Genomic DNA, 15658 nt, shown 5'->3' with positions numbered 1-15658 from the left:
TGCTCAGGTTTTGGTAGGACGGCTATAGAGGAATTATGGGCAAAGTTTAAGCAGCCGAGAATTCGGGTTGTATGGCCGTGGACCATGGAACTCTTCTACCCCTGACATTTCGTCCAAAGCTACATTGGACATCTTCGGAGGTGCTCTTGGTGGTGCTGAGTCTTGCCGACTGACGGTTCGGACGTCGAAGAACAGCCTAAATACCGTGGACAGTGGGCGTGGTCTGGATTTTACGTGATAACAGAGATAAACATTGTGAAGCATAAAATATAACTATCGATCATAGTACATCAAATATAAAAACTGAAGTTTTATGCACTATGACGAACTATTATCCACGGCTATAAAGAGAAGCCATCGAAATCTATAAACATGAGGATAATTTTAACAGAAAAGAAGAAGAAAATGAAACTCAGATATGTGGACAGTGGCGCTACAGAATCGATGAGAAGTTTTATCTTTGAAGTACTATGATCGATAGTTATATTTTATCCTTCACAATGTTTATCTCTGTTATCACGTAAAATCCAGACCACGCCTACTTTCCACGGTATTTAGGCTGTTTTTCGACGTCCGACTCGTCAGTCGGCAAGACTCAGCACAACCAGGAGCACCTCCGAAGATGTTCAACGTGGCTTTGCAAGAGATGTCAGGGATAGAAGAGTTCCATAGACCACGGCCATACAACCCGGAAGAATTCTCAAATGGTTCAAATGGCTCTGAGCACTATGGGACTTAACATTGGAGGTCATCAGTCCCCTAGAACTTAGAACTACTTAAACCTAACTAAGGACATCACACACATTCATGCAGCAGTCGCGCGGTTCCGGACTGAAGCGCCTAGAACCGCTCTGTCACCGAGGCCGGCGAAGAATTCTCGGCAGCTGAAACATCCGTTCGTGAAAGCAAAAATGTTCAAACGTGTTTGAAATCTTATGGGACTTAACTGCTAAGGTCATCAGTCCCTAAGTTTACACATTACTTAACCTAAATTATCCTAAGGACAAACACACACACACACACACACACACACACACACACACACCCTTGCCCGAGGGAGGACTCGAACCTCCGCCGGGATCAGCCGCACAGTCCATGACTGCAGCGCCCCAGACCGCTCGGCTAATCCCGCGCGGTTTCGTGAAAGCCTCCATTGAAAGTTTAAGCAGATTTTAAATCGTGGTCCGCGGAGTTACGTGCCTAGTATATCGATAAATGATGGAAAAGACCCACCCACCAAGGTTTAATAACGAAATTCAAAGGATGCTACGGAAGCAGAGGCTTTTGCACTCTCAGCTGCAAATGGAACACACAAATGACGACAAGCAAAGTCATTCAGGCATACGTGAAAAAATCTATATGCGAAGCATACAACTACCACAGTCACACCTTAATAAAAGAGAACTCGAGGAAATTCTGGTGTTATGTACAATCGCTGAGCGGGTCTAAGGCTTCCATTTCGTCCCTTGTTGACCAGTCTGGCGTGGCAGTTGAAGATAGCAACCCGGAAGCCAAAGTTTTGAATTTCATTTGCAAGAAATCGTTCACACATGAGAATCGTATAAACATAGCGTCATTTGACCATCGGACAGCTTCTCGTATGGTCGACTTAGTAATAAGCATCCGTAGCGTAGAGAAACAACTGAAAGATTTGAAGAAAATAAATCACCAGGTCCGGATGAAATTACTCTACGGCATTGGCTCTTTACCTAGTTTGCATTTGTCGTGAATCTCTCGCCCAGCACAAAAGCCCAAGGTACTGGAAAATTACGCTGGTGACTCCAGTATATAAGAAAGCTAAAAGAACGTACCCTCAAAATTGCAGACCAATAACTCTAACTTATGTTTCTGCAGAAAGCTTGAACATATTCTCGGTTCAAATGTAATAAGTTTACTAGACACTAATAAGCTTATGTCCACGATCAGCGTAGTTTTGCATAGCATCGCTGGTGCGAAACTCAGCATGCCCTTTTCTCACATGATGTACCGAGAGCCATGGATCAAGGGCAACAGACTACTTCCAAATTTCTAGATTTCCGGAAAGCATTTGACTCTGTGTTCCATTGCAGGATCTTAACGAAGGCACGAATATATACAATAAGTTCACAGATATGTGAGTGGCTCGAAGACTTCTTAAATAACAAAACCCAGTATGTAGTCCTCGACGGCGAGTGTTCATCAGAGACAAGGGTATCGTCTGGTGTGGCCCAGGGAAGTGTGATAGGACTGCTGTTGTTCTCTGTACACATAAATGATTTGGCGGCCAGGGTGGGCAGTAACCTGCAGTTGTTAGCTGATGATGCCGTGGCGTACGGTAAGATGTCGAAGTTCAGTGACTGTAGGAAGGTACAAGACAACTTAGACAAAATTTCCAGTTGGTGTGACGAATGGTAGCTAGCCCTAAATTTGGAAAAATTTAAGTTAATGCGGATGAGTAGGAAGATCGAACCTGAAACGTTCGGATACCGTATTAGTAGTGTCCTGCTTGACACAGTCAAGTCGTTTAAATATTTGGTCGTAACGTTCCAAATCGATGTGAAATGGAACAAGCACGCGATAACAGTGGTAGATAAGGCGAACGGTCGACTTCGGTTTATTGGGAGAATTTTAAGAAAGTGTGGTTCACCTGTAAAGGAGACGGCATGTAGGACGCTGGTGCGACCTATTCTTGCGTATTGTTCGAGTGTTTGGGATCCGTACCAGGTCGGACTGATGGAAGAATGTCGAAGCACTTCGGAGGCGAGGTACTAGATTTGTTACCGGTACAACACGCAAGGGTTACAGATTTGCTTCAGAAACTCAGAAGGGAATCGCCGCAGAGAGTGCAACTTTCTTTTCGAGAAACTCTATTGAGAAATTTAGAGAACTGGATTTGAAGGTGATTGCCGAACGATTCTACTGCCGCCAACATACTTTGCGTATAAGCACTGCGAAGGTAAGATACGAGAAATTAGAGTTCATACGGAGGCATGTTGACGGTCTTTTTTCCCTCGCTCTGCTTGTGAGTGGAACAGGAAAGTAAATGACTAGTACTGCTACAGGGTACACTCCGCCGCGCACCGTGCGGTGGCTTGCAGTGATCTATGTAGATGTAGAAGTAGAAACGGAAAATGTGAATGACCTGAACGTTTGGAAGGTGTTTTGAAACTTAAAAAGAAATTTTTCTGAAGAGGAGGAAGAATAGGGAGCTACAAAATTGCACTACTTTTAGGAAAGGCTTCTCGTCTTTTCATATATGGTGATTTAATAAATGAACACTTTGTAGTTGCTGCCAAGCGTCTGTATTCATGTCACGTGGGGCCATTGTCAAACATGACAATCGTCTGTCCCACACTAGTTATGAAAGACGAAATTCAGAGACACTTCGCAAAATCTTTGTGAAGTTTTTGTTGTATATTCTTTAGCGCTATATGAACATTAGATCTCACAGGCACATAGCTGCATGTGACATTCTTACCTGTGGTAAAGGAAGTATGGAAAATGTAGGTTTGCCTAGGACGTCGTTAGTTCATGTGTCTACAGACGGAGTACAAGTTACGTTGGGACACAAACCAGGATTCGCAACGCAAGTGAATGGGAAAATAAAAAAAATATTCGAATTCCCTATTCGCGCTGATATGAACCTTGAAATATCTGAAAAGCAGCACGTACCTTAAAACCACTCAAGATTTCTCCAGGCATTTGCCTCGGGATCGATTTCCTTGTTTACGCTTGTCTCCATGCTTATTCTGGTTATGAGGGGGGGGGGGGGGTCACACTGCTCGTTGCTCACCGACTTACTCTCACGTTTGAGGTTTTGCTGTGAAGCGATGGGATATGCGAAGCAGAAGTGATAGTCTTGAGTAATCAGTACGGCAGTCCATATCACCATGCCAGGTGCTGCAACCGAATGACGATGACGAATTCAATATGGCAACGCTCTTTCTAATCGGAGACTGCACAGACGGATACGTTCCACTTGATACTGCACGGAGAGCCGGGAAGTATCTCAAAAGGCGACTTAGTAGCACTCCTGTGGCCAGTATTGTCCTTGGGCGCCATGCTAACAGCCCTCATGATCCGAACGTCATCGCGCTGTCCCTGTGGACACTTCTTTAGCTCCAATCAAACCATTTTTGGACCAAAGGTACTTGACGTGGATGTGTGGTTATAAACAGCTGAGAGAAAAAGGTGTCCGCACTCTCGGGCGCTAGTCGCTTAGGACCGTTGACATCTTGTATGGCGTTGAGTACAGCCTTTTGAACAGATCGATCATATATTCGCCTTCCAGACCTTGGATTTTAAGCAGCTGGAGCAGCAGAGTCATGGACGGACAATAAACAGCTGTCTCCATGAGCCATGATCCTGACGCTGTCAAACATTGACACATTTCGGAATATGCTCCTGCTTACGTCTTTACCCGTCCAAATGTCTTCAAGTTCCGCATGCCCCCTGTTATTCATGCACTCTAGTCGTTCCTACGTGTAAATCTTTACCGTCTTGGTGGCGGTCTCCAGGCCCACATTTTCTGAGGCATTCTATCCCCACCCATTCCTTATATGTGACCACACCATTCTAGTTGTTTCATTTCTACCCAATATTTAATCGTCCGGCTTATGCCTTCATTCCTTACCCTGTTCATTATTAAGGTTGTGCAAAATCTCCAAATACTGTGATTTTTCAAAAATTTGGAGCAGTTATTTTCAGTACCACTATTTTTATTCAATGCCCTCAAAACATAGTGAGTTATTACTCTTTTATTATTTTTAGTATTGTTGCATAATCTCAAAATTAATGTTCCACCTCAGCCAATATTCTGTCGTTTCTGTAAATGAGTCTTCTAACAGAGATCTAATTTTATTTCAGGCCACACTGTTGGCGCTAATATTTGTTAAAATTCTTTGTTTTTGTTCTGCATAGTGCTTGCAATAGAATGTTAGTACTAGAAAGATCGTAATAATAAATGGCAATATATACAACGTCCAGCAGAAGTCATTAGTTTCTCTACTGACCACGATTTTACCGTCTGTCATAACTTTACAAGCTGCTGATATTGTAATCGTTGTCATCATCGTCAGTAAACAGGCTGGTTTCATATACAGCGTAACCCAAATGTGCGTTAACATTTTAAAATTCGGTACTTCACGCAATAGCGTAGGTAGAGAGACAAAATTTGATACACATGCTTGAAATGACTTTGAGCGTTATTGAAACCAAAAACGTGGACAAAACGACCAGGAAATGGCACTTCATACGATAGAAAAGCAATAATTAGCAAAACAATTGATTTTGAACAAAGACCGTGTTCATTATAATAAATGCTCAACATGTCAGCGTTTATTCATCGACAATACCTGTAGTCGCGGGACAATGTTTTGAACAGCACTGTACAGCATACCAGTAGGTGTGGTGAGAAATTATCGTCGGATGTTATCTTTTAGCATCCGTACTGAGGGTGGACAATCGCGGTAGACTTGCGACTTCAGGTAACCTCACAACCACTTATCATGCGGATTACAGGACTGGGGAACTAGGGAGCCAAGCACGATGAACGTGCCGGCTCAGCACGCGACCCTCACTAAACAATGTGAGCAAGAGATCTTTCACGCGTGTAGCAATGTCGGGAGGAACGCCATCCTACATAAAGTCGAACCTTCTTACAGATGGTTATCAAACAACCTAGGGATGATCTACCCACAGCTCAATTTGTACAATATTCTCAAGCGGCGTCATTGCCGTGTTACTGTCCAGCGCCATCTACTGGCCAGTTTTTGCATTCGTTTTTGTTTTCAAAAGAACCCCATGTCATTTCAGGAACGTGTGTCAATCGTTACCTCTTTACCGCCATTATTCCGTGAGTTACTGCATTTTCAAATGTCAACGGACTTTTGAGTCACCCTGTACATCTGGCGCTAATCTGTCATGTACAATTCTCACGTGCGTAATTGCGGCGCCCGTCAGCTACAATCTTCTTACTCTATTCAAGGTTTGATCTCTCTCTACAATTTCTACCGTCCGCATTTCCTCTGATTATCAATTTGATTAGTCCTTGCTACGTTACGATATTTCATATCAAACTCTCTTTTCCTTTCATCAAGTCCTGCCATAAAGCTATTTTCTCTCTAGCTCTATTCTATACATAGGCCCATCTAGGCCTACTCTTCAGCATTCTTCCGTAGTATCACAATTCAGCATTTCACAGGGAGCTATTCTATATCTGTCTGTACTGTTTATCATCCACAATTCACGTATCTACAATGCTACCCTAGACAAATACTGCCAGAAAAGGGTAATCTACATGTTACAGCCTCTCTATTTGTCCCATCGTCTGTTGTTTTACAGCGCACGTAGCAAGACTCGTTCGTTGCTTCCAGAATCTCAATTGCTGATCAGATTCCGTCAGCGTCAACAGACTTAAACGACTACGCCCACTACTGCTGGTTAAATTGTGTTTATGTTGTTCTTACAAACACTTTCGAGGACACTAACCATTTCTTTCAAATGATCTTGAAAGTCTTTTACATCTCTCACAGATTTACAATGTCACCAAAAGAGCTAGGACATTTTTTTCTTCTACCTCAACTTTCATTCCCTTTTCCAGTATCTCCTTAACTTCATTTGATACGAGGCCTGTCCAGAAAGTAAGTTACGATTGATCGCGAAATGGAAACCACAGTGAATATCAGAAATGTTTTATTTGTAACAGTTAGCTGCGCCTTCCAGCTAGTTCTCTACGTAGTCGCCGTTCTGACTTAGACATTTGTCGTAGCGTTGTACGAACTTTTCAATACCCTCATCATAGAAGGCAGCCGCCAGTGCTTTCCGCCAATTCTCCACGCTGGCCTACAGCTCGTTGTCTGTGCCAAAATGTTGTCTTCATAGACAGAGGTTCATGTGACCAGAGATGAAACTCAGAGAGAGACAATTACGGGCTGTATTGTGGGTAATCAAACATTTCCAATTGAAAACGATGCAGGAGCATCTTCATTGCCCCTGCAGAATGCGGCTGAGAATTATCTTGAAGAAGAAACAGCACGACAGTTACGTAATGTTGGCTGCATAGCTTCAGGCGAAATTTCTCACCAGGCCCTCGTACTTGGCGGGAGACACTATTTTCTATACGTCTTTACGCGCTCATTGTGAGCTCATAAATGAGAAGAGCGACGTGATGCTATCTGGGGTCATACTAGAGACACTGCCCAACACGCCTGTGCAAAGCTTTATCGGATTTTCATAGTCGTTTCCATTTTGCGACCGATCGGAACTTAATTTCTGGACGCCCCTCGTATTTACTCAGTGCGCACACTGAATAATACCGAGGGATAGGCTGCAATCTAGCACCACTCTTCTCTTATTTTAGCCCTAATAAGCCTTATCATATCGTAAGCAACTGTTATTCATTCGTAACAGACTCTTATAACCCTCTCTTTCCTGGAGTTCATGCCGTATAAGAGGTCGACTGTTTATTTAATTAGACATATTTATTTTATCTATGTGGCTTGATGCTCTGCCTGACACCGCAGTCGACAGTTAATTTCATTCTGATTTAGTTGACACTTGATGTTTACGGTTCTACGTTTAGTTGTAGCGTTGTTGCGACAAGTTTTGTCTCCCAGAAATCGCCACAGCGCTTTACTTTCTGCGCCGATAGGGATCCATTGTAAGGCCTCTCTGTCTCCCTCAAAAATCAGATAAAATTCTGATTTTCGGGAATGATCTCGATCATTATAGTGCCTATAAGTTTGTATCAATTAGGATCACAGATAAGAGTTTTCTACGTAAGCGACATTTTCGTGTCCGTAAAAGTTTCTTACTTGAGAACTCACTGAATCAATGATAAGCGCAAAGGAAGCGGTGACGCAATGGGAGCTAATCATGCCAGGTAACTTACCTGATCGAAAGTATCCAGGCATTAATATGGGGTGTGTCCACCCTTCGTGTTTACAACGGCTTGAGCACTGCTGCGGTCACTTTCAGGGTGGTGTCTGATTGTCTGGAGGAAAGGAAAGCTATTACTCCTCAGACCCGGAACGAGAGGAGGAAGTGACTTGGCCGCTGTAGCCAGCAGCGAATTCTTCTAACATGTTCCACCTGGCTGAGGTCGGGACTCTGAACAGGTCAGTCCACTTCAGGAATGTTGTTCTCCACAAACTATTGCCTCACAGACGCTGCTTTGTGTGGATTGTACATAAAGTGTAACAGACAGCCAACCTGTAGCACACAACTTTTTTAAAAAACACATTAACCAGTTACCTAGAAAAAAATATAAGGTACAGGTAAAATACATGAAAATAGTTACATATGTGAAAATTCTCAGGATAAATTCTAGAGTACAATTCCACTCATCGGCTTTGGGCAAAGACGCTACGTATAATCAATCTATGAAAGCAACGGGTCATATTCGTAGACAAAATTACAATCACGTTCACGCAGTTGTTTACTTAATCGTGAATTACATCGAAACGAACTGGAGATAACGAAAACAATTAAGAACAAGAATTAAAAACAAATTTTCATTTCTGGTAAGAAGTATTCTAATTTATGCTACTACAAAAGCACAGAGAACCTTTAAATTGCGTTACAGTAAAGCACATGGTGAAATCATACGGTTATAAAATACCGTTAATTTTATATAAATGCTTGAATCTAACGGGAGAAGCGCAGGAAAGTTGGGATTTTGAGTGGGGAGAAACTACAATGTATCAGAGAAACGAGAAAACTAAATGAATCACAACAAATACGAAAGAGTGCCACGAAATGTGGAGAAACCGACACACTAAATTCTAAAATAAAAGCCAGTACTTGACAAACGAATATCTACAAAAAAATAAAGACTATTGGAATCGATAACTAGAATAAACCTCTGTAGCTAAATTCCACTTACAGATTCCAACCGCTCCATGATTCAAATGTAAACTATTTTTGCGGTTATATGCACTGAAACGTAATATCATTTCTACAGTTGTAATTGCTCTCTAAAACTACTGCGGTGTATAACAAAAACTGCACTAGGTAACTAGAACTGACCTATATAGGTCAATTCTAGTTACGGATTCCAATATTAGTAACTTTTTTGCAGTAGTTCATAGGGCAATCAAAATGCAGAAATTATTTTAGCCTATATCTTAATACACACATTTGTTGAAAAAACGATCTAATTAATGAATCATCGACTGGTTGGAATCGATAATTAGAACTGGCCTATATAGGAGCTCAGTTCTAGATACCAATTCCTGCTTTTCAATGGTTCATAATTTTGGACATTTTTGCAGTAAATCTGTGGACTACGTTTTCGTAGAATTTCTTATTGGTCTCAGAAATACTACGAAACCTAATAAGTATTGTAGGTATAGCTTCCAAATTTTTCTCTTTCTCATAGTAATGAAGATATAATACCATATGCAGAAATCTTGTAACACTTTAGTGTGCACACTTGTTGTTAAGACGATCTAAATAACGAACTGTGGAATGGTTGGAATTAACCTATATAGGTCAGTTAAAATAACCGATTTCAATATTTGTTAGACCCTACTTTTTGTCGAATTTCGTTCTTGTGTAGATTTAACAATTAGTATTAAAAGTTAACTCTGATTCATGGTCTTATGACTTCATCATGCGCTATACTATACCGGGTTTAAAGGTTCTCTGTGCTTTTCTTACCCGCATAAATTACGATAATTATTTTTTTCAGACATGTATACTCCTCTTTTTCTATTCTTATGTATTTTCGTTACCTTCAGTTCTTGTCAGTACAATTTGCGGATCAGTAATTAATCACGTGAACTGTGTAATTTTATCGTACGCTACATTCGCTAGTTTACGAAAAGAGAACCACTTGTATGAATATCAAGAGCTCAGATGGAAACCCAGTTCTAAGCAAAGAAGGGAAAGCAGAAAGGTGGAAGGAGTATACAGAGGGTCTATACAAGGGCGATGTACTTGAGGACAATATTATGGAAATGGAAGAGGATGTAGATGAAGATGAAATGGGAGATATGATACTGCGTGAAGATTGAGACAGAGCACTGAAAGACCTGAGTCGAAACAAGGCCCCCGGAGTAGACAACATTCCATTAGAACGACTGACGGCCTTGGGAGAGCCAGTCCTGACAAAACTCTACCATCTGGTGAGCAAGATGTATGAGACAGGTGAAATACCCTCAGACTTCAAGAAGAATATAATAATCCCAATCCCAAAGAGAGCAGGTGTTGACAGATGTGAAAATTACCGAACTATCAGTTTAATAAGTCACGGCTGCAAAATACTAACACGAATTCTTTACAGACGAATGGAAAAACTAGTAGAAGCCGATCTTGGGGAAGATCAGTTCGGCTTCCGTAGAAATGTTGGAACACGTGAGGCAATACTGACCCTACGGCTTATCTTAGAAGCTAGTTTAAGGAAAGGCAAACCTACGTTTCTAGTATTTGTAGACTTAGAGAAAGCTTTTGACAATGTTGAGTGGAATACTCTCTTTCAAATTCTGAAGGTGGCAGGGGTAAAATATAGGGAACGAAAGGCTATTTACAATTTGTATAGAAACCAAATGGCAGTTATAACAGTTGAGGGGCATGAAAGGGAAGCAGTCGTTGGGAAGGAAGTGAGACAGGGTTGTAGCCTCTCCCCGATGTTATTCAATCTGTATATTGAGCAAGCAGTGAAGGAAACAAAAGAAAAATTCGGAGTAGGTATTAAAATCCATGGAGAAGAAATAAGAACTTTGAGGTTCATCGATGACATTGTAATTCTGTCAGAGACAGCAAAGGACTTGGAAGAGCAGTTGAACGGAATGGATGGTGTCTTGAAGGGAGGATATAAGATGAACATCAACAAAAGCAAAACGAGGATAATGGAATGTAGTCGAATTAACTCGGGTGATGTTGAGGGTGTTAGATCAGGAAATGAGACACTTAAAGTAGTAAAGGAGTTTTGCTATTTGGGGAGCAAAATAACTGATGATGGTCGAAGTAGAGAGGATATAAAATGTAGACTGGCAATGGGAAAGGAAGCGTTTCTGAAGAAGAGAAATTTGTTAACATCGAGTATTGATTTAAGTGTTAGGAAGTCGTTTCTGAAAGTATTTGTATGGAGTGTAGCCATGTATGGAAGTGAAACGTGCACGACAAATAGTTTAGACAAGAAGAGAATAGAAGCTTTCGAAATGTGGTGCTACAGAAGAATGCTGAAGATTAGATGGGTAGATCACATAACTAATGAGGAGGTGTTGAATAGGATTGGGGAGAAGAGAAGTTTGTGGCACAACTTGACTAGAAGAAGGTATGGTTTGGTAGGACATGTTCTGAGGCATCAAGGGATCACCAATTTAGTATTGGAGGGCAGCGTGGAGGGCAAAAATCGTAGAGGGAGACCAAGAGATGAATACACCTAGCAGATTCAGAAGTATGTAGGTTGCAGTAGGTACTGGGAGATGAAGAAGCTTGCACAGGATAGAGTAGCATGGAGAGCTGCATCAAATCAGTCTCAGGACTGAAGACCACAACAACAACAACAACAACAACATGAATATGATGAGTCGCTATCAGAGTTTGCCTCTATGTAGTTTCTCTGCCTTAGGTATGACGTCATTTCTCGAAGCCGACGTGAGGAATTGACCCAATTCTAGAGTAAAACCCAGAAGCTTGTACTAACGTGAACTCGCATGACAACTTTAATTCTGTACCATTTCTTGGAACCGTCTCTTACAGAATACAGCGTCTTTTGCAAAACAAATATGATTACAAAGTATCTTTTCCCACCAGTAATTCTCTAAAAAATAATCTTATTCGCAATCTGGATTCAACACGGACTCATTTGCAAAAGTCAGGGGTTTATGTAGGTTAATTCTTACAAAGAAGACAACAGCAACCTGCCACTATTAATACTTCTATTTATTTAAGTAAATAGCACCGTTACCGGTTTCGAAATGCCATGTACATCATCAGACGGCTGTTCACATGATTTTCAAGATATACTTTACATTATCGTCCGTTTTCAATTTTCATTATTCCACTGTGGCGAAGTATTTTTGGTGTGTTGTTGCCCTACGGTAGAAAACAGTTTTAGAGGGCAATGAAAATATTTCATCGTTTGGAGGTTAGTTATTTTCACATAGGGTGCTTCTAACACTGTTTTCTACCGTAGGGCAGCAACACACCAAAAATACTTCGCCACAGTGGAATAATAAAAATCGAAAACGGACGATAATGTAAAGTGTATCTTGAAAATCATGTGAACAGCCGTCTGATGATGAACTTGCCATTTCGAAACCGGTAACGGCGCTATTTACCTAAATAAATAGCGGTATTAATAAGTGGCTGGTTGCTGTTTTCTTCTTTGTAAGAATTAACCTACATTAATTGTACACAGCCGCGGTCTCATCATGTCAGTTTTAGACAAAATAGCAGAGTCAGGAGTTAACAAAATCGTCTGTGACTCTTATCCGGTCTATTACATAGGGCAAACTGGGCGAGCTACAGCTGTAAGATTTAGAGAACATCTTCAAGGAAGAAGTGGTACTAATGCTCATAATTCATCCATGGCCGACCACTTGTTAATCACAGTCCACAAAACCAAGGAAGTGCAAGATGTCAGTATCCTACACTCCGAGAAACAGGTTTGTGACTCGATATCCTTGAGAAGCTGGAAATTTTCAAACACCTGTCGCTTAAAGACGATCAATTGCAGTTGCGTATTAAAAACTTCTTTCAAGGTTTAGAGCTGTTATTTAGAACCGCCTGATTTTTTGAATTTTCCTCACAGTAGCGTCGGGAAAGTCGGTTTCCCTTATTCAACTGTCATTATCTGTCTTCTCCTTTATTTAAAACTGCCTGCAAAAAGGATGATTTACTGTTTTCGAACTTTCGTATTGCCTATTATCTGGGTACTATATGTCACTAATGTATACCTACAGCCATGTAATTTTACTCTTATCGTAGATGTTTATAAGTTTGTCGTTTGGTTACTAGATGGCACTACTAATCCTCCTGTCCATCTCATGGCAGTGTCGGCTTACATGCCGTTTAGTCTGGTACCTCTTGCACTGTGTATGTGCCGGCTTTAGCCAGCTGCAACAGTTAACTTGTGTCGCCGCTTGCAAAAAAGGGTTCAAATGGCTCTGAGCACTATGGGACTTAACATCTGAGTTCATCAGTCCCCTAGAATTTAGAACTACTTAAACCCAACTAACCTAAGGACATCACACACATTCATGCCCGAGGCAGGGTTCGAACCTGCGACCGGTGCGGTCGCGCGGTTCCAGACTGAAGCGCCTGGAACCGCTCGGTCACACCGGCCGGCTCGCCGCTTGCAACTATGATTTCATTACTCTGATAACTATCTGTCTACTTTATTATGACCTATATTCTTGACTCGTGGAACAAAACCGTGTCATTTGACGAATACACTGCTGCTGAAAATTTAAAAGTTTTCATGTGAGTTTATGTAAGTACAATTTTCTGGTTTTTATTTGAGAATTTTCACATATGTAACTGTTTTTATGTATATTACCTGTACCTTATATACACTCCTGGAAATTGAAATAAGAACACCGTGAATTCATTGTCCCAGGAAGGGGAAACTTTATTGACACATTCCTGGGGTCAGATACATCACATGATCACACTGACAGAACCACAGGCACATAGACACGGGCAACAGAGCATGCACAATGACGGCACTAGTACAGTGTATATCCACCTTTCGCAGCAATGCAGGCTGCTATTCTCCCATGGAGACGATCGTAGAGATGCTGGATGTAGTCCTGTGGAACGGCTTGCCATGCCATTTCCACCTGGCGCCTCAGTTGGACCAGCGTTCGTGCTGGACGTGCAGACCACGTGAGACGACGCTTCACCCAGTCCCAAACATGCTCAATGGGGGACAGATCTGGAGATCTTGCTGGCCAGGGTAGTTGACTTACACCTTCTAGAGCACGTTGAGTGGCACGGGATACATGCGGACGTGCATTGTCCTGTTGGAACAGCAAGTTCCCTTGCCGGTCTAGGAATGGTAGAACGATGGGTTCGATGACGGTTTGGATGTACCGTGCACTATTCAGTGTCCCCTCGACGATCACCAGTGGTGTACGCCCAGTGTAGGAGATCGCTCCCCACACCATGATGCCGGGTGTTGGCCCTGTGTGTCTCGGTAGTATGCAGTCCTGATTGTGGCGCTCACCTGCACGGCGCCAAACACGCATACGACAATCATTGGCACCAAGGCAGAAGCGACTCTCATCGCTGAAGACGACACGTCTCCATTCGTCCCTCCATTCACGCCTGTCGCGACACCACTGGAGGCGGGCTGCACGATGTTGGGGCGTGAGCGGAAGACGGCCTAACGGTGTGCGGGACTGTAGCTCAGCTTCATGGAGACGGTTGCGAATGGTCCTCGCCGATACCCCAGGAGCAACAGTGTCCCTAATTTGCTGGGAAGTGGCGGTGCGGTCCCCTACGGCACTGCGTAGGATCCTACGGTCTTGGCGTGCATCCGTGCGTCGCTGCGGTCCGGTCCCAGGTCGACGGGCACGTACACCTTCCGCCGACCACTGGCGACAACATCAATGTACTGTGGAGACCTCACGCCCCACGTGTTGAGCAATTCGACGGTACGTCCACCCGGCCTCCCGCACGCCCACTATACGCCCTCGCCCAAAGTCCGTCAACTGCACATACGGTTCACGTCCACGCTGTCGCGGCATGCTACCAGTGTTAAAGACTGCGATGGAGCTCCGTATGTCACGGCAAACTGGCTGACACTGACGGCGGCGGTGCACAAATGCTGCGTAGCTAGCGCCATTCGACGGCCAACACCGCGGTTCCTGGTGTGTCCGCTGTGCCGTGCGTGTGATCATTGCTTGTACAGCCCTCTCGCAGTGTCCGGAGCAAGTATGGTGGGTCTGACACACCGGTGTCAATGTGTTCTTTTTTCCATTTCCAGGAGTGTATTTTTCTGGGTAATTTTTACCATTCTTATGAAGATAGTCTTAGAGGTATCGAAACCCGGTTAATGTGTTTTTAAAAAAAGATGTGTGCAACCGGTTGGCTGACAGTTACACTTTATATATTTGCCTACACGGTTGCTGAGCGTGCAGCCAAAAAATATTTAAATTATTAGGGCGGATTGTCACTCATACAGTCGTCGTCTCCCAACTGTTCCACTATTGTTCATATCTTTCCGCATTTGGCGTTTTCTTAAAGATAATAACAGGACCACTCTCTAACCACGAAAAACACCCCAAAATCGTAACACCACCTCCTCCAAGCTTCTCTGTTAGCACTACACATGATGGCAGGGAAAGCTCACCAGGATTCGCCGAAACTTTCCATCGGATTGCCGCAGGGTGTACCACGATCATCACTCCAGATCATTCATTTGATCAGTTTAAGTTTGCAGAACCATGAGTTGTGGTGTTAGAAGAAAAGTAATTGCATTGGTTTCCTTCCTTAATTCAACCCTAGTCTCTCTTCCACTATGAACACATGCCCATTATAATTATTTCTTTTCATTATTAATTTTCCTGTATTAAGACATTCGAGATGGTTAATCCTTAATGAATATGTTACGGTTGCGGTGACCCTAATATTTTATTACTTTATAAATAAAAAAATTTGTGGGATGACTTAGATTATTGTAGCTACGTTACTATCGATAGTAACTTTGTCGTTGCAGCTAGTAATA

Source organism: Schistocerca piceifrons, chromosome 6, assembly GCF_021461385.2.
Source record: "Schistocerca piceifrons isolate TAMUIC-IGC-003096 chromosome 6, iqSchPice1.1, whole genome shotgun sequence".
NCBI classification, from domain to species: domain Eukaryota; kingdom Metazoa; phylum Arthropoda; class Insecta; order Orthoptera; family Acrididae; genus Schistocerca; species Schistocerca piceifrons.
Note: the sequence above shows the minus strand (reverse complement) of the source record.